A 20,239-nucleotide genomic window follows, 5' to 3' on the forward strand; every position below is an offset into this window, starting at 1 on the left:
TGGACCAAGGAAAGTATTTTACTTCCTGATGTATTCTGTCCAAAATATGGGGCAGATGAGGATTGGATTTGTGCTGACCTTGTACTATATGTTAATGGAAAAAAACACCCTTCTCCAAAGAAGAGCCTGACTATGCCATGTGCTGGTTAAAGGGAAAGGGGACCACTTTCTATCCTGTGGAAACTGAATATCCAGGCCCCAAGACTAAGCTTGCAGAAACTAAGGCTGCAGAAAAAAAAGTTGTAGAAACTAAACCCTGGGATGCCCTGTCTAATCTCCCTCCTCCTTATGTCCCCCTCCCCTCTCAGGAGAAGGGCTGTTAGACTTGGAGGGCCCAACAGAACCCATTGTAAACCCTGGGGAACTGGAGAATCAAGCAGGGCCAACAGCCCCACAAGTTACAACCCACCAACAGCTGAGGAAAGAATTGAACAGTGTAAGAAAGATATACAAAATTTTCCATTCCCCAGAGCTTCTGAGGAAAAGAGAGTGAAAGAACAAAACTCCATTGAGCCTTTGTATCCACTGAGAGAAGTACCAATGGGGCCAGGGGAAATTGGCTATGTAAATGCCCCACTGACAAGTACTGAAGTAAGGAACTTCAAAAAGGAGATGAAATCTCTAGTGGAAGATCCACTGGGGCTGGCTGAACAAGTATATCAATTCCTAGGTTCTAGTTTATACACCTGGCCTGAACTTATGTCCATACTGAATATCCTCTTTATGGGAGAAGAAAGAGGAATGGTGCGGAGGGCAGTTATGAAGGAGTGGGAAAGACAGCATCCACCTGGACAGGGGGTAATGGCAGAACAGAAGTTCCCAAACACAGACCCTAATTGGGATAATAATGACCTGGGGAACAGAGCACAAATGAAATATCTTAGAGACTTCATTATACACCGGATCAAATTGATTGTACCCAAATCTCAAAACTTGAGTAAGGCCTTTGAAGTAGCCTAGGAGAAGGATGAAACTCCCTCTGCTTACCTGCAGTGATTGAGGGACCAAGTGAGGAAATATTCAGGGATGGACCCTGATGATCCTGTGGCTCAGGGAATGTTAAAAGTCAGCTATGTGAAAGGTCTTGGCCTGACATTCTGAAAAAGATTCAGAAAATAGAAGGATGGATGGATAAGCCATTGGAAGAGTTATTGAGAGAGTCCCAGAAAGTGTAAGGAGAGAGGAGGAAAAGCAGAAACAGAAAGTGGAGGTTATGATTGGCACAGTGGATCAAATGGTTAAGAAAAGACTGGAGTCAGGGAGGGAATAGGCAGAGGTGAAATAAAGATGCAAAATGGGCCTATTTAGATAAGGGGACAAAGAGAATGCAAAGCTCTGCAGGGTGCTATCACTGTTGGAGGCCTGGTCATTTCAAAACGGAATGCCAGAGTTTAAAGAAAGTCAAATAATTCCCCTCATGAATTTTGAGGATTAGGGGGGTCTGAGGTTCCTTACTTCTAAAGCCCACTGGGAGCCTTTAGTAAGTCTAAGGGTGGGCCCATATTAGGAAGAAATTACATTTCTAGTGGACACTGGTGCAGCTGGATCCTCTGTGACTCATCTCCCCAGAGGAACCAAACTCTCTGGAAGTTCCCTTACAGTCTCAGGGATAAAAGGAGAAGGATTTGAAGTCCCCATTCTTTCTCCCACTAATATTTGTTGGGCAGACAATTGAATTTTAAGCCCTTAGTTGTATATTCCAGTAGCCAGGAGTAATTTGTTTGGAAGGGACTTAATAGTATTCATGGGTTTGGATTTGGAAGTAAGGGATGGGCAGATAGAAGTAGCCATGCTCACTGAAGAAATCTAAAAGATATTAGAGAGGAAGTGTGGGTAAGAGAAGGGAATAGAGGGGGTTTGTAGGTACGCCCTATTAAAATCAAATTGAAAAAGGAAGGGGAAATTATTTGTCAAAGACAATAGCCCTTTCCCCTTAAGGGGAGACAGAGACTTCAACCCATCATCCAAGGCCTCCTTCAGGATGGATCTTTGGAGCCCTGCATGGCTCCCTTCAATTCTCCTTCCTTCCCTGTTCAGAAATCAGATGGTAGTTGGAGGTTGGTACAGGATCTAAGGGCCATCAATCAAATCATTCAGGTTCAACACCCAGTAGTCCCAGATCCATACACTCTCCTTAAAAGGTCCCCTGCCATCATAAATGGTTTAGTGTAATAGATCTAAAAAATACTTTTGGGCCTGTCCCCTTGATCCAGAGAGTGGACATGGTATTACTCCTCTTTCAAAATGCTACTCCTGGGGAAAATTGTAGTACATTTTCCTCTCTCTTCCCACTGGTCAAAAATGGAAACCTTAAGGCCATACCTGCCTCCCATCTGGGCCCAAGGAATCATTCTGCTGTCTCTCTAGACAGGGGAAAGGATTCCAGGAGCTTGGAACTCGTGTACACAAGTGTGGAATATAAGCGGTGTTCATACTGACAATTTCTCCAGTTTGGTCAGACCTCAAGCAGACCTGTGGTGGTACTGTGGAAAGGGTGTTCTCCGACCAATACTGCCTGAGAGGTGGGGCGGAACCTCTCCTCTGGTCCAACTGGCTATCCCATTCACCTTGGCATTTGAAAAAGAAGCGAGAGTATCATCCCAGGGAGGGATAGAGAAAAGAATCTACTTTACTGGAATTGTGGTTGGTATTGGGGTTTAAGATATATTTAGGGGATTCAATCTTTTTACTGACAATATGATAGCCAGGCCCTGAGCCTCAACAGACTCCAGTTCCTACAATCTGATTTATTGGACTCACCTCACTCAGCTAAGATGGAGTTGAAGGAGGACAACCACCACACCATGGAGCCTAGAGTGCCTACAACTGAAAGCAGGAGGATGGCATCCAGTAACCATGTGGAATCTGAGCCTCCTCTTGACATAGAGGTACAATGGACACAACCAATCCAAGGACCACAGAGAAAAGGTGTCATTGGAGTGGGAAAAGTGGACATGGTGGCTGATGGGTATGGGGAATGGCAGGAAGAGATGAGATGTGGAGGCGCCTTTGGGACTTGGAGTTGCCCTGGATGGTGCTTCAGGGGCAGTCACCGGACATTGTAAATCCTCCCAGGGCTCACTGGATGGAATGGGGGAGAGTGTGGGCCATGATGTGGACCAATGACCATGAGGTGCAGAGATACCCAGAGATGTACTTACCAAATGCAATGGATGTGTCATGATGATGGGAGAGAGTGTTACTGTGGGGGCGGTGGTGGGGTGGGGGCGGTGGGGTTGAATGGGACCTCATATTTTTTGAATGTAATATTTTTAAAAAATGAATTAAAAAAAGGAAAAAACAAAAACAAAACAAAACAAAAACAAAACAAAACACAATCCTTCAGATCCATCCAAGACCAACTGAGTCAACCTCTGGAGGTGTGGCCAGGCATAGTACTGTGGGAAAGGGTTGAGTTTAATTTTCACAAAGGGGCAGCTGGAGCCAGCTCTGCTGATCAAGGAGGGAGGCAAAGGGGATCCAGCACCTTTTCACACCAGGAATTTGTAAAGTGGCGCCAAAGCGAGATGGGAGCAAAGGTGAGTGCTGCGGGTGGGGCCAAAGCGAGAAAGGCCAATGGTGAGAACTGAGGGCGGGGCCAAATTTGCAAAACACACCAGGAGTGAAAGCAGCCCCAAGCCCGCAGAGCCCACCAAGTGTAGGGAACACGGGAGCGATGATGACGGAGAGCAGGAATGGGTAAGTTAGCTAGACCTCTCAGATAGGATGTAACCCCTGAAGTACCCAATTAATGGGGAAAGGAGAGGGACCTGCATGTTAGGTTTAGGGTATAAATGTCAGTGTTTCTTGCTGTATCATGAGCTGACCATTTTATCGAGTTTGCACACCCGTTCTTGCAAGATAGTTAATAAAATTCTTTTGTCCTCCACAATCAGGTGAGCTTTTTCTTGCACATGCAACTTTCTTTCTAACAGTATTATTTCTCTTTTTTTTTTAAGATTTTTTTTTTGCTCCCCTTCCCTGCCCCTCCCCCCGTTATCAGCTCTCTTTGTCCATTTGCTGTGTGTTCTTCTGTGTCCACTTGTATTCTTGTAAGTGGCACCTGGAATCTGTGTCTTGTTTTGTGGCCTCATCTTGCTGCGACAGCTTTCCGTGTGTGTGGCGCCATTACTGGGCAGGCTGCACTTTTTATTGCACTGGGCAGCTCTCCTTATGGGGCGCACTCCTTGCGCATGTGGCTCCCCTATATGGGGACACCCCTGTGTGGCAAGACACTGAGACTCACTCCAGAGAAGAGGAGTGCCTTGTCCAAAGCCCCAGTCAAACGAGGGTGATGATGCTAAGCACAGCAACCAATATGTGACTGGTCACTGTGTGCCTTCTCATAACAACCCACTCAGGCACTATTATCATCCTCATTTTACATAGGGGAAACTGAGGTACGGCGCGTTTATACCTTGCCTGAAACTCAGACCTACTAAGGGCAGAGTAGGGTCTCCAAAGATCATTTCACAAAAGGGGAAACTGAGGCCAGGAGATGGTGAAAGGTACCGCGCACCCTTCCCAGTGTCTGGGGCAAAGGTTGAGCGCCCCGGAGGAGGGGGCGGGGCTCAACCTTCCCTTACCCTCTCCAAATCTGCTCGCTCTCTTCCCAAGGGGTGCTATGATGTCGCATAGGAACAGGAGGGAGTGATACCATGGAGACCAGAAATGCTTTTGGACAGCCCCACCAGGGGTCTGTCCTGTCTGCCTCTCCATCCCGCAAGGCAGGGGGTCCACTCCTTTCCCTCAGCGGCTGCTCAGAGCACACGCAGACCCCGCCTCCTAGGACGTTGACAGGGGCTTGCACAATACCCTGGAACCCCGCGGGGACGCCGCAACGCGCACGTGCACGCACGCATGCCCCACCCTTTAAAGTAGGCGTGTGTCCACGCAGCCAATCGGAAGCCTTCCTCCAGGCAGGCCCCGCCTCATCGTTCAGACTTCCGGTGTCTCTCAGTCTCCAAGGCAACCCCTCGGCTCCAAGCCTGGGAAGAGGGGCCCAGAGACTTCCGGGCTTTTTAGTCTTCAAAGAACAGAGAAAAGGGAGACGTACTAGTTAGTAAAGTGAAGAATAAGTAAAACATCAGCGGTTTCTAAGTGCTTGTAAAGGTTTTCGCCCACTGATGGTTGGATTCAGAGAGAAGGATGGGGCCGCAAAGCCTGCTGGGAGTTGTAGTTCAGCGCATGCGTCGGGACAGGGCTGTTTCTGGAAGTGCCGAGCAGAAGCGATGGGGCAGCAGGTGTGAGAGGGGGATGTCCCCTGACCAGGCGTCTCCTTCCCTGCTCCCGCCTGGTGGGGCCGCAGAGGTGGCTGAATCGTTCCCGGGTTTTAGGGACTGTTGTAGCAAGCATGACTATCGCTAGGGGACATTTTCTGTGGGCCTCTTGGTCACCATGGGAACAGCTTTCATTCTCTCTCCGCCACTTGTGGGGTGACGTCAAGCGACTGCCGCGGAGAGCCAATGGACGCATGCGCCTTGGATGGGAGGAGGTGGTGAGCGCATGTGCATGGGTTTGGAGGCGGCGGTGGTGTTTTTTCTGTGGGAAGCGCGCGTTCTGGGCAGTGGCGAGGACTGGAGGACTTCCTGCTTGACTTACTCGTCTGGTGCTGGTTGGGAAAGTCTTCGCTTATTTCACCATAACCAACTAGCACTGTAGAAAAGCCAGTCAGCGGTGGAGGCAGCGTCCGCTCGCAGCCCTGCCTGATGTCCATGCTCTCTGAGTTCTTGCAATTCTTAACATCCCCCACACCTGACACCCCATCTAAACATTTCTCACTTCCCATAGTGAAGGTCTAGTTTCTCAAGCAGCAGGGCCTCTACTGCTGCCCGTTACCTTCACATTTGGTAGCTGGCATCTCCTTGAATTCAGCCTGCTTGACCCCTTTTCCTGGGACAGCCACATCAGAGCAGAGAGGCAGGTTCCAAAGACCTTAATCCTAAGAAAGGGGCAGGGGTGGAAAGAGAGGGAGAGAGAGAGAGACACAGACAGATAAAGAAAGTTAGATACAGAGAGTAGAGAAGAAAAAAGGACGAGAGAGCTTGTGTGAGTCTGCAGATAGTGTTATGAATGTGAGCCAAGGACAGGCCAATGACACTTAGCAATTTCACTCTCTGCTTTTCTCATCAAACAGTTGCCTCCAAGAAAACATGCTTGCTTCTGATCTTAATTCATCCGTGGGAGAGAAGTAAGAGGAGGTCAGTGTGTATTGAGCTTTCTAGTGGCTGGCGTTTACTCCTGAGTGTGAGTTTGAGATTCAATTGTATCTGAAGACTTTGTCACATTCATTTCTCTTAAAGTTTTTCTCAGAGTGAATTCTCTGGTGTCGAATCAGTACTAAGCTCTGGCAGAAGGTTTTCCTGCATGCCTTGCATTGATAAGGTTTCTCTCTGGTGTTGGCTGATATGCTGAAGACTTTCACACACTTGGTGCATGTTATGTAAATGAGTGAAAGATGGTTCTCTGCATTGTTTACTTGTTCAAAGCAGCCTGGGACCATACAGTCATTTCAACAAGTATACAGTTTATTATAGAAACAGTGGGGAAGGGTGATTTGGTGGAGAAATCCCTACAGATGATTATCAGCTACTTTCTGGGCTTATCTTCTCATGGTACAGGAGATGCTTTCCCACCCTGCCTTTGAGAAGGCAGGTGTTAGACTTCAAAGGACCCAAGTCATTACCTTCTAAATTAGCAGTCCGAGGGACAGGGCAGTTTGTTTGGGAATGAAAATATCTGGGAGATGGAGGACTTTCACAGATTGAGCTGAGAGGGAGCAGGGTCACTAAAAGGAACAGCAAGGGTTATTTCTAAGAAAGAGAAGGAAGAGAGAAATTTATTTGTATATTTATTCACAAATTCATTCATTCTCAAACTCTTTGCCTCAGCCTCCCTGAGTCTTACATGACCTACCCTAAACCCACCTCCTCCTACTGTCCCCTCAGACCACTCTCCTCACTGATTATGCTCCACCCACTTTGTGCTTCCAACCCTCCAACTGTTTCACCACCTGGAAGGCGATTCTCAAAGCTCACTATGCTGGCTCCTCTTCATCTTACAGCATAAACATCTCCTTGTTGGAGGGGCGCTCCTGACCCCTCCATGTCCTCTCTGTCGTACCACCCTGTGAGTCTCTCTATAGCATGCACCACAAGCACATCCATGTTGTGGTGTGTATCAGTATCTCATTCATTTTTATAGCTGAGTAGTATTCCAATGAATGGACATGCCATATTTTGTACACTCATCAGTCGATGTACATAGCTCATTTATTTATATATTCTCTATGGCTGTTTCAACTACAATTGCAGAGTTGAGTATTTGGACAGAGATAGTATGGTCCACAAAGCCAAAAATATTTACAATCTGGCTCTCTAGAGAGAAATTTTGCCAATACCTGGCCTAATGGGTCAGACAGATACCCTCATACCAAACATAAAATATGGTGCGACTTTTGCTTAAAAATATGGCTGAGGAGAGCATGAAATGTCATGCACTTCATTTAGCTGTCCTCCCTGTATAACAAGAGCTGGTTCTGGCTTCCCAACTAAAGCCATGCCTGGCTGGGTATTGAGGACTGGGGTGCATCTAGGCTGATAAAGAGCCCTGAAGGCTACTCTAGGCAGAGGGACTGGCATGTGCAATGGCATAAAGGAGGGGGTCAAGTGGTGCTCTCAGGGGACTCACAGATATTTTAATATGGACAGCGAATGGAATGTGGGTGGGGATGGAGGGGGAAAGAGATGTTGAAAATGGGTGGATTTGATAGTGCTGACTTTGAAGATGGAGATAATCACATGAGTAGATGTTTAGATGGTCTAGAAGAGCCAAGAGTGGCCCCCAGCCAACAATCAACATGAAAATGGGGACCTTGGACCAACAGTTTAAGTGTTAGATGCTGCCAACAGAGTGAATGAGCTTGTAAGTGGATTCTTCCCCAAGCCTAGAGGTAAGAGGTAGCCTGGCTGACACCTTGACTTCAGACTAGTGAGACCCTAAGAAAAGAACCCAGCCAAGCCAACTAATTCCTGATCTACATAGCTGAGATAATAGTGCTATCTTGGGCTGTTAAAAAATAAAGTAAAAGGTGGGAGAAGAAGGAAAGGTTCAGAACCTAAGAACCCTTGGATGCCACCCATGACAAGGGGTTGAAGTTGAGTGGGGGAGTTACTTTCATATCACGCTCTATGGAACTCTGGTATCGTTCAGGGGTTTCACATATGCATAGTTTGATCTTGTTTCAAAAAGAGACTATTTTTCAAAGCTGTGATAAAAATAGCACATGTGATCAACTTTTTTAGGTTGGAGAGCTACCCTGCTGTACTATTTATTTGTGAAAACCTTGGAAGAACCACTATTAACTGAAAAGCTTCCTGAGATTACAAAGCAAGCTGTTCTATAACTTACCAACTGCAAATACTTACCTGTATAGATTAAGATTTTCTCAATATAGGACAATCAAAAGAAAACACTGACAGAATTTGGGGAGCAAAGGCTAGCATAAAATGGCAAAGATCATCTGTATCCTCTGCTTGCAAATCTCATCAATTGGCTTCCTAATAAGTAAATGTTATACAGGTGAACTTATGAAAAGTATTTATGGTGATAAAAAGCTACTTCAAAATATTTTCTATTTTGAGATTCCATGTAGAAAGTTCTGGTTTTATTTTTTAAGTTTGAACATCACTGTAGTTGGTGAAATTCCACTGACAGGTTTTAAATGAGGGGATAGGGTGTCATATGATGGGGTCTGCCTTTTTAAACAGCACTCTGGCTGCTGAGTGCAGGATGAAAAGTAGGTAGGGAAAGAGGGGGTGTAGGGAAGTCAGAGAGGAAGCTGATTGTAGCCATCCAGGCAAACAAAAATAGGTGAGAGAGCTCTCACGTGAGTCCACTTCTCATCCTCTCCATCACCCAGACCTTAGCTAGTCGGAGTCACCATCAGCTCTCATAAGGATTGAGTAGCCTCCTGACTGCTCTCACTGCTTTACTGCCAATCACAGGGCCATGTCCTTCTTCCATTAAAAGCCTTTCAGTGGCTTTCCATGGCTCTTGGATCGAGTCCAAAATGCATGATGTGGTTTGCTTGTGCATATCACATCTTCTCCTGCCACAGCATTTCCGTCCCCCTCCCTCTTCTCCAGCCGCCATCCTTCTTTCAGGCACTTTGATGCTACTTTACACCCAGGACCTTTGTGCATGTTGAACCATTCACCTCAAGTCTCTTTTGCCAACATTTTCTGTCTGTCTGACATCTCCTTGTTCTACACATCTTTGCTTTAATGTCGCTTTCCCAGGGAGGTTTCCTTGACCTCCGACCAGTCCCTGTTAGGGCTCTTCTCTTTTCTCTCTCTTAGAGCATCCTGTGCTTTTCCTCTGTAGCTCTAAGCATCAGCTGTAAGCATCTACCTATTGTGTGTTTTTTTAAATTTCTGTCTCCCTTGATTGGAATGCAACCCTCATGAGGGCAGGAAACATGTCTTCCTTCCCACTGCTGAATCCAGGATCCAGTATACAATAGTACTCCAAAAAATTTCATTGAGTGGGTTCTTCAATAAGTTACACATAGAATTACCATATGACCAAGCAATACCACTTCTAGGTGTGTACCCCAAAGAATTGAAAACCTGTGTTCAAACAAAAACTTGTACACTTGCATATTCATAGCACCACTATTCACAAGAGGCAAAAGGTGGAAACAACCCAAATGTCCACCAGCATGTGTACAGATAATCAAAATGTCCTCTATTCATACAATGGAACATCATATTTTTATAAAAAGGAACAAAATTCTGATTCATGCTATGACATAGATGAGCCTTCAAAACATGCCATGTGAAGGAAGCCAGACATAAAAGGGTCACATATTGTATGATTCCATTTGTATGAAATATCCAGATTAGGAAAATCCATAGAGACAGAGAGTAGACAAGTGATTTCTAGGAACTGTGAGTGTGAGGGGAAGGGGGGATACTGTTTTAGGGGTGATGAAAATGTGCTGGAATTAGATAGGGATGGTGGTTGCACATTATGAATATACTAAATGTCACTAATGGTAAGTTTTATATTAGGTGTCTTTTACCACAAAAAGAGATTTTAAAAAATTTATTGAGTGAATTAATTAATGAATGCCACCATCTCCCCATGACCCCAGAATTTGTAAATCTCTTCATTGGCCTTGTCAAGTAGTGGCTTGAGGGTGGGGGTGATGATATTATAAATAAGTCTGGGGTCCTAATTAGAGTTTCCGAAACCACCTGAGATCCCTACCTCAACACTAGGCAGCTCCCCCCAATTAGGACAAAGCCCCTCCCCATCATAGTATACCTGACATCCAAGTCTGGGTTACAGTTGTGGCAGTAACACTTGAGAGGATGAGGAAGGAGTGCACCGGCAACAGAGAAAGGAACAGTGAGGTGCAGCAGGCTGGTTCCCATCTCCACCTTTTCTCCTTATTTCCTTCCCCATTGTGAAATCCTCACATGTCTATCCTGTCTTACCACTCACTGCTCCCACGCTCTGCCCATCTTCCAACCCATCTCCAAGGTGTCTCTCTCATAGCATCCTGTGCTTTTCCTCTAAGCACCATCTGTAATCCTCTACTTACCCCTCATCTCTAGGGTGACACCATCCTTTAGCCTGGGGTTCCCCAATTTCAGCACTGTTGACATTTTGAGCTAGACCATTTTATGTTGTAGGGGCCTGTCCTCTGCAGTATGGAGTGTTTAGCAGCATCCTTGGCTTCTACCCACTGTACACCAGTAGTACCTCCCCTCCCCAGCATGGTGGCAGCCACCAATGCTGCAGACATTGCCAAATGTCCCCTGAGGGGTAATGTCAGCCCAGGTGGAAACCCACTGGTCTACCCAAGGGCTGAAGCCAAAGCCAGGGACTCTCCCCTTGGCCCCTCCATTTCCCCCACCCCTACACCCTTTCCATCAGCAGTTCTACTTGTAAGGTATATCCCAACGCCATCCACTTTGCCTCATCTCCTCTGTCAGTGAAGGAAGGAGGGAAGGAGAAGGAAGAATCTTTTAAAAGAGGGGTCTCCTCTCCTACGTTTGCTTGCTTGGCACTCTCATGCTCCTCACCTCCCTTCCCCTGTACCTCCTTCTCTTTCTCTTGCCTTCCACTTTCACTTTCCATTTACCGTCCTCCCTCCTTGGAAAAAGGCCCTGGAGTGCTAGCTCCTCCTTACCCAGTCTCCTTTGTTGTAGGACACGAACAAGAATGTGGCAATCATGTAGGCACATTTACAAGAGCTCCAGTTGTTCCTTCTCTTCAGAACTGGTGTCTTGGTGGGGTTGATAGCTTGGGGAGGCTTAACTGGGGGGAAAACCCAATGGAAATCAATTAGGATGATGGTATTCCATTCTAGTTCTCAAACTCTGTCATTTCCAAATCCCCATTTCCAGCATAGGACTTCATTTCCAGCATAGGATTCCCTTCTCAATACCAAACCCATCTCTGTCTGCCTCCTGAACTGAAGATTTGGTCTACACCCATGGTTCCTGCCTGGTGCCCATATCCTGATGATTTTCCCCCTCACACCCACTACCCCAGACAACCAGTAATCATTTCAGCTTGCTCACTCCTCACATGACTGACATGACCTTTTCTGACCCTTATATTTCCACCACTCTCTTAAAACCATCTCTCCTCGCCTTCCCAAGGTGCCAGCCTCCAGGTCCGCTCTTGGATATTTCATCAGCTCCCAGCTCATCAGCTCCCATCTGGTTCATTTTACCAGCCTCCCACTTCATCCTTTCTCTGCCTCAATCCAACGACCACATGGGGTCCAGAAGGGTCTTCCCAAAGCCAGGTCTGACAATGTCACTTCTTTGTTTTAAACCTAATATAGTGCATAGGTGTCATTTCTGCCTACTCAAAAAAGTTTGCACCTTAAACTTTTTATTAAAGTATTATACCCAGAAAACCTCAAGTTTGTAACAAAGTAAACATATGCTTAAACAGATCCCAAAATGAAAAAACAGAACATTACCAGCATATCATAAGCACCCCCTAGATACCTTCTTTCCCAGTCACTGCCTCTCTTCACAAGTATTTATTACATGCACAACCATATTATCTGTAAATAATGAGGTTTTCTTTTTTTCTTTCTCAGTCATTGTACTTTTAATTCTCTTTTTATGGCCTGGATAGGACTTGCATTTGACAGTACAATATGGAATAGAAGTGGTGATAGAAAGAATTTTTGTCTCATTTATGATCGTGGGGGTAATTTTAATATTTTGCTCTTAAACAGGTTTTCTGTAGGTTTTGGTAGCTACTCTTCATAATATTACAACCTCTCCTTCTATTCTTGGTTTTCTAAGGTTTCTTTTAATTATAAATGACTTGAATATTCTTTTTGTATCTATTAAGGTCATAATATTTTTCCTTTTATGTTAATAAGGTAAGAATTAGAAAAACATTTACATATTACACTATCCTTGCATTCCTGGGATAGACTCAATGTGGTCTTGAATTTTTTTAAATTTTATTTTATTTATTCATTTTTTAAAAAATATTACATTAAAAAATATGAGGTCCCCATTCACCCCCACCTCCACCACCCCACCACTCCCCCCACAGTAACACTCTCCCCCATCATCATGACACATCCGTTGCATCTGGTGAGTACATCTCTGGGCATTGCTGCACCCCATGGCCTATGGTCCACACCATAGCCCACACTCTCCCATGTTCCTTCTAGTGGACAATGGGAGGACATAGAACATCTGTCAATTGTCCCTGCAGCACCACTCAGGAGAACTCTAAGTCCCAAAAATGCCTCCACATCTCATCTTTCCTCCCATTGCCTGCCCCCAGCAGCCACCATGGCCAATTTTTCCACATCAATGCCACATTTTCTTGATTATTAACCACAAAAGTTCATGAATAGAATATCATTAAGACCACTCTAATCCTTACTGTATTCCTCTTTCCTGTGGACCTTGGCTTGGTTGTGTCCATTCCACATCTATGTCAAGAGGGGGTTTAGATTCCACATGTATACTGGATGCAATTCTCCTGCTTTCAGTTATAAGCACTCTAGGCTCCATGGTGTGGTGGTTGACATTCTTCAACTCCATGTTAGCTGAGTGTGGTCAGTCCAATAAATCAGAGTGTAGGAGCTGAAGTCTGTTAAGGCTCAGGGCCTGGCTATCATATTGTCAGTCCAGAGATTCAAATCCCCTAGATATATCTTAAACCCCAGCACCAAACACAGTTCCAGTAAAGTAGCATGAAAGGCTTGTGAAAAGAGATCCCATCTGAGTCCAGCTCCATCACGCAGAAACACCAGCTCCAAAGAAGGGCCAACCATCATGGCAGTGCACTCCTTCTGCCATGACCATAGAACCTGAGGGTCTCTTTAGCCCTCAAAAGAACCAATACCTGGGGTTGTATCTACTTTATCTGTCTCTGGGACTCTGCTCAGGTGTGCATAAAGGCAATCCTTCTGACAACCTCCAGACTCTTTTTCAGAGACTCATAGCCATAAAAACTCATTTGTCCTTTTCATTTCCCCCTTACATTTGGTCAAACAGCATTTTAAACTCCTGTTATAATATGTAGACAGGGATATTCTGCTGATCCGCATTGAACCTTTAATTCAAGGTCATTTTCTAGTTGCGTCATCAGCTGGTACTTGGTAGTGATCCCTCGGTGCCAGAGAGGCTCATCCCTGGGTGTCCTGTCCCACGCTGGGGGGAAGGCAGTGCATTTACATGCTGAGTTTGGCTTTGAGACTGGCCACATTTGCGTAACATGGAGGCTGTCAGGAGGGAACACTTAGGCACAGTGCTGCTCTAGGCCTTGTTCTTATTTCAGGTGTATAGGCTCACAAGCATAGTCATTAGTATCAGGGGGTCACTGTTGGATCCTCATTCCTTCCTGGTCCTTGCCGTTGCACTTGGGGGACTGACACTGACCCCTAGGGACCACAACAGAGCACCCCTGGCCAGGAACCCAGTACCCCCCAGTTGTTGTTTTTAATTGTTTCCACTATGAGTATATCCAAACATTTCCATGCACTCTGGACACATGCCTTGTATAACTCCCTGTCAACCATATGTCCCCTGTCAATAACATCCCATACCATTATTCCTCCACTGCCATTGTTGAACCACTCTGTGATCCAAAACTTCCTGAACAGTGAAGCCCAATATAATGTCAGGTTCCCTTAATAGTAAAATGGAATATAGCAATGAGTTTAAGGGTTAGATATAGAATATATATTGATTTGGAAAAATTCTGCATCCTATCTTTTTCTTTTCTTTTTCCCTTAATTATTGAGCTTCTCTTCACAAGAGCCTTAGATCACAGTAATAATTCAAATATACAATATACAGTAGTCCCACATATCCATTATAAAACCTTTTCCCTTCCACAGAGATAATCTTTTAACTTATTCATATCATATTTACTAAAACTGATGTACAGATATTGAGACAATAGCTTTCAAACAAGGTAATATGTGTGTTTACATTGTGGTTTATACTCTAGGCTATGCAGTTTTCTACATTTTTTAGTTATCCTATGTTTTACATTATGGTTTACATTACTAGTCTGTCATCCCCTATATGTTTTTGGTGTAATATTATATATTTTCTATCTATCCTTGTGTACTCTTGTGAAACACTTCCCTTGCCCTCACATTTACTCTGGTTCCATCTATTCAATATCAATTTCCCCCTCCCCTTGGGCCCCACAGTGACAGTCAATCTTCATTTCCTGAGGAGCCACATTCAGAGATACTTGCAACAGTGCTGAGGGCCTGACCCGCTCAACTGCGCTAATGCCCTGGGAGCTACCATTTCTCTTGAGAAATACAGTTCCCTCTATTTGATGGCATTAGTCCTCCCCAGGTTGTGGGTCTACCTTCACTCTCATTATATGGGTCTCTACCCAATGGTATAACCCATTCTGGCAAAATGAGCATTCACATATTCCCTAGGAGTCTGACCTGCGTCAAGTTATCCCATTTGAGTATCTTAAACAGGTAACATTCCTAATTATATTTTGAAATGGTTTTCTTGGCATTATACTATCAACCAACACCTGACAATCTCCTATGTTCGTGTGTTGCCCCACACTCCACACAATTTCTTAGGCAATATTACCCATTCGCCCATCCCTAGCCCCCCTCAAACCCCCAAAGTATCACCCAAAGATAACCCTATGCCCCCATTTTATCCCTTCCTTGTACACATACTTACCTACAGCTTATCATAGATTTCACCCATGTAGATGTCAGCTTACATTCTTGCTCTACCCGACGATTTCCTGTAAGCCTATCTTCCAGTCTAGCTCTCTGAGGCAGCTTGCTTATTTGATATCATTGAGGTCATGTAATATTTGTCCTTCAATGCCTAGGTTGCTTCACTCAACATAAGGTTCTCAGGATTCATCCATGTTATCACATGATTTTGTAGTGTATTTGTTCTTAAAGCTGAGTAGTATTCCATTGTATGTATATACCACATTTTATTGATCCACTCATCTGTTGATGGGCATTTGGATCGATTCCAACTTTTGGCGATAGTGAACAATGCTGCTATGAACATTGGTGTGCATATATTGGTTTGTGTCCCTGCCTTCAGTTCTGCTGGGTATATACACAACAGTGGAACTGCTGGGTCATATGGCAAATCTATGGTTAGTTTATTGAGAAACCGCCAAACTGCCCTCCAGAATGGTTGTATCCTTCTGCATTCCCACCAGCAGTGGATGAGTGTTCCCATTTCTTCACATCCTCTCCAGCATTTGTATTCTTCTGTTTTTTTCATAGCTGCCATTCTTATGGGAGTAAAATGGTATCTTGTAGGTTTGATTTGCATTTCCCTGATAGCTAGAGATTTGGAGCATTTTTTCATGTGCTTTTTAGCCATTTGTATTTGTTCTTTGGAGAAGTGTCTGTTTAAATCTTTTCCCCATTTTTTAAATGGGTTGTTTATCTTTTTAATTTCAAGATATAGGAGTTCTTTATATATGCAAGTTATAAGTCACATCAGATATATGGTTGCCAAATATTTTCTCCTATTGTGTGGGTTCCCTTTTTACTTTCTTGACAAACTCCTTTGAGGTGCAGAAGGCTTTAATTTTGAGGAAGTCCCACTTATCTATTTGTTCTTTTGCTGCTCGTGCTTTTGGTATGATATTCATGAATCCATTTCCTATTACAAGGTCCTGTAGATGTTTCCCTACACTGCTTTCCAAGATCTTTATGGTCTTGGCTCTTATATTTAGGTCTTTGATCCTTCTTGAGTTGATCTTTGTATAAGGTGTGAGATGGTAATCCTCTTTCATTCTTCTACATATGGCTATCCAGTTCTCCAGGCACCATTTGTTGAATAGGCCATTCTCTCCCAGTTGAGAGGGTTTGGTGGCTTTAGCGAATATTATATGGCTATATATATGAGGTTCTATATCAGAACTTTCAATTCAATTCCCTTGGTCTGTGTGTCTCTCCTTATGCCAATACCATGCTATTTTCACTACTGTACCTTTGTAGTATGTTTTGAAGTCCGGTACTGTGATTCCTCCAGTTTGGTTTTTCTTTTTCAATATGTCTTTGGCTATTCGAGGCCTCTTTCCTTTTCAATTAAATTTCATAGTTTGTTTTTCTAGTTCCTTAAGGAAGGCTGTGTTGATTTTTATTGGGATTGCATTGAATGTGTAGATCAGTTTTGGTAGGATGGACATCTTAATAATATTTAGTCTTCCGATCCATGAACAGGGAATATTCTTCCATTTATTTAGGTCTTCTTTGATTTCCTTGAACAGTCTTGTATAGTTCCCAGTGTATAAGATTTTTAAATCTTTAGTTAAATTTATTCCTAAATATTTGATTTTTTACTTACTATTGTGATTGGTATTTGTTTCTTGATTTCCTCCTGATCTTGCTCATTATTGGTGTATAGAAATGCTACTGATTTTTGCGCATTGATCTTATACCCTGCGACTTTACTAAACTCATTTAGGAGTTCTAGAAGCTTTGTTGTAGATCGCTCAGGGTTTTCTATGTATAGGATCATATCATCTGCAAATAATGAAACTTTGACTTCTTCCTTTCCAATTTGAATGCCTTTTATATCTTGTTCTTGCTTCAGTGCTGGAGCAAGTACTTCTAACACAATGTTAAATAGAAGGGGAGACAGTGGGCACCCTTGTCATTTTCCTGACTTTATGGGGAAGGATTTTAGGATTTCTCCATTGTAAACAATGTTGGCTGTGGATTTTTCATATATACTCTTTATCACGTTCAAAAAATTTCCTTGTATTCCGATCTTTTGGAGTGTTTTTATCAAGGAAGGGTGCTGTATTTTGTCAAGTGCTTTTTCTGCATCTAGAATATAATCATGTCATTTTTATGCTTCAATCTGTTTATATGGTGTATTACATTGATTGATTTACTTATGTTGAACCATCCTTGCATACCTGGAATAAATCCCACTTGGTCGTGGTGTATAATTCGTTTAATGTGTTGTTGAATACAATTATCAAGTATTTTGTTAAGTATTTTTGCATCTAGGTTCATTAGAGAAATTTGTAATTTTCCTTTCTTGTGGTGTCTTTGTTTGGTTTTGGTACTAGGGTAATGTTTGCATCATAGAAGGAGTTAGGTAATGTTCCTTCTGTTTCGATTTTTTGGAAGAGTTTCAGCAGGATTGGTGTTAGTTCTTTCTGGAATGTTTTGTAGAATTCACCTGTGAAGCCATCTGGCCCTGGGCTCTTCTTATTTGGGAGGTTTTTAATGACTGATTCTATCTCTTTACATGTGATTTGTTTGTTGAGCTCTTCAATTTCTTCTTTCGTCAATATAGGCTGCTTATGTGTTTCTGGAATTTGTGCATTTCCTCTGAATTGTCATTTTTATTGGAATATAATTTGTTAAAGTATCCTCTTATGATAGCCTTTATTTCTGTGGGGTTAGTTTGATATCGCCTTTCTCATTTTTATTTTGTGTATTTGTATCTTCTCTCTTTTTTTATTTGTTAGTCTCACTAAAGGTTTGTCAATTTTATTGATTGTCTCAAAAAACCAGCTCTTGGTCTTGTTTATCTTTTTAAGTGCTTTCTTATTTTCTATTTCATTTAGTTCTGCTCTTATCTTTGTTATTTCCTTCCTTCTTCTTCCTGTGGGATTACTGTGTTGTTGCTTTTCTAATTCCTCCAAATGTGGAGTTAGTTCTTCAATTTTTGCTCTTTCTTTTTTTTTGATTTATGAATTTATAGCTATAAATTTCCCTCTCAGTACTGCTTTTGCTGCATCCCATAAATTTTGGTATGATGTGTTATCATTATCATTTGTCTCAAGATAGTCATTGATTTCTTTTGAGATTTCCTCTTTGACCCACTGTTTTTCTAAGAGTGTGCTCTATAATTTCCATATCTTGGTGTGAAATCTGGGCCTCCGGTCCTTGCAGATTTCCAGCTTCACTTCACTGTGGTCCGAGATATTATTTTGTATGATTTCGATCTTTCTGAATTCTTTGTGGACTATCATATGGTCTGTCTTGGAGAATGATCCATGTGCACTTGAGAAAAATGTATATCCTGCTGTGTTTGGGTGTAATGATCTTTATATGTCTGCTAGATCCAGCTCCTCTAATATACTGTTCAAATATTTTCCTTCTTTAGTGATTCTCTTTTGAGATGGTCTGTCCAGAGGTGATAATGGTGTATTAAAATCCACCTCTATAATTGTGGATGCATCTATTCTTTCACTTAGTTTTTCCAGCGTTTGCCTCTATATTTAGAGGCGCCCTTGTTAGGAGCATAACTATTTATGATTGTTCATTCTTCTTGAGGGCTTGTCCCTTTCACTAATATGTAGTATCCTTCTTTGTCTCCCACTATTGTTTTGCATTTAAAGTCTATTTTCTCTGATATTAATATAGCTACTCCTGCCTTTTTTTTATTTGTTTGCTTATAAGATTATTTTCCAACCATTCACTTTCAGCCTCCATGAATCTCTGGGTCTAAGATGTGTCTCTTGTAGACAGCATAAAGATGGGTCATATTTCCTTATCCAATGTCCCAGTCTGAATCCTTTGATAGGTGAGTTTAATCCGTAGACATTCAGTGTTATTACTTTCAAGGAATTATTTATGTTAGCCATATTTTGATTGGACTTATATTTGTCATATTTTGTTTGTTTTTCTTCTCTTTTTGTCTTTTTTGTTGCTGTTACACTCTCCTCCAACTCTGCCTTCCTGTTTTTTCCATTCTTCCTGCAGAACTCCCTTTAGAATTTCTTGAAGAGGAGGTTTCTTTTTGGTATACTCTTTCAGTTTCTGTTTATCTGTGAATATTTTGAAGTCTCCATCATTTTTGAATGCTAGTTTAGCTGGGTAGAGTATTCTTGGTTGGAAATTTTTTTTCTTTTAGTACCTTGACTATATCTTACCACTGCCTTCTTGCCTCCATGGTTTTAGATGAGAAATCAGCACTTAATCTTATGGCACTTCCCTTATAGGTGATGCTTTTCTTTTCTCTTGCTGCTTTTAAAATTTTCTCTTTGTCTTGAGCATTGGATAATTTGACAAGTATATGTCTTGGGGTGGGCCTGGTGGGGGTTATGACATTTGGGGTATGTTGTGCTTCTTGGATATGTACATCTGTCTCTTTCAGTAGATTTGGGAAGTTTTCAGCCATTGTTTTCTGCAACACTCCTTCTGACACCTTTCCCTTCTCATCTCCTGCTGGGATGCCTATAATACGTATGTTTGACCATTTTGCATTTTCATTCAGGTCCCTAAGTCCTAGCTGGATTTTTTCTCCCTTTTTATCGATCAATTATACCATCTGTTTGATTTCCAATGTACTGTCTTCCACATCGCTAATTCTCTGCTCTGCCTCTTCTAATCTGCTGCTATTTGTTTCGAGTGTGTTTTTGATTTCTTGAACTGTGGTGTTCATTCCCATCATATCTGTTATCTTTTTGCATATGTCTGCAATTTCCCCTCCAAGTGTTGTCTTCATTTGTTAACCTCTTCCTTTACTTCATTAAATTTGTCTGTGATATATGTTCTGAGATGTTTAATTACTTGTGGGATGTTCTGCTCCCCATCCTGGTTTTTAGTTTGTTCAATGGATTCAGCCATGTTTTCCTGATTACTGATTTGGTTTGTAGATTTTTGTTGCTGTCTGGTCATCATCTTATCTTGATGGGTTTAATCAGATCCTTAGCTTCTTTGTCCAGTCTTAGGGATTAATTAGCTGTTGTTTTT

This window comes from Dasypus novemcinctus, chromosome 18, assembly GCF_030445035.2.
Source record: "Dasypus novemcinctus isolate mDasNov1 chromosome 18, mDasNov1.1.hap2, whole genome shotgun sequence".
In the NCBI taxonomy this organism is placed as follows: domain Eukaryota; kingdom Metazoa; phylum Chordata; class Mammalia; order Cingulata; family Dasypodidae; genus Dasypus; species Dasypus novemcinctus.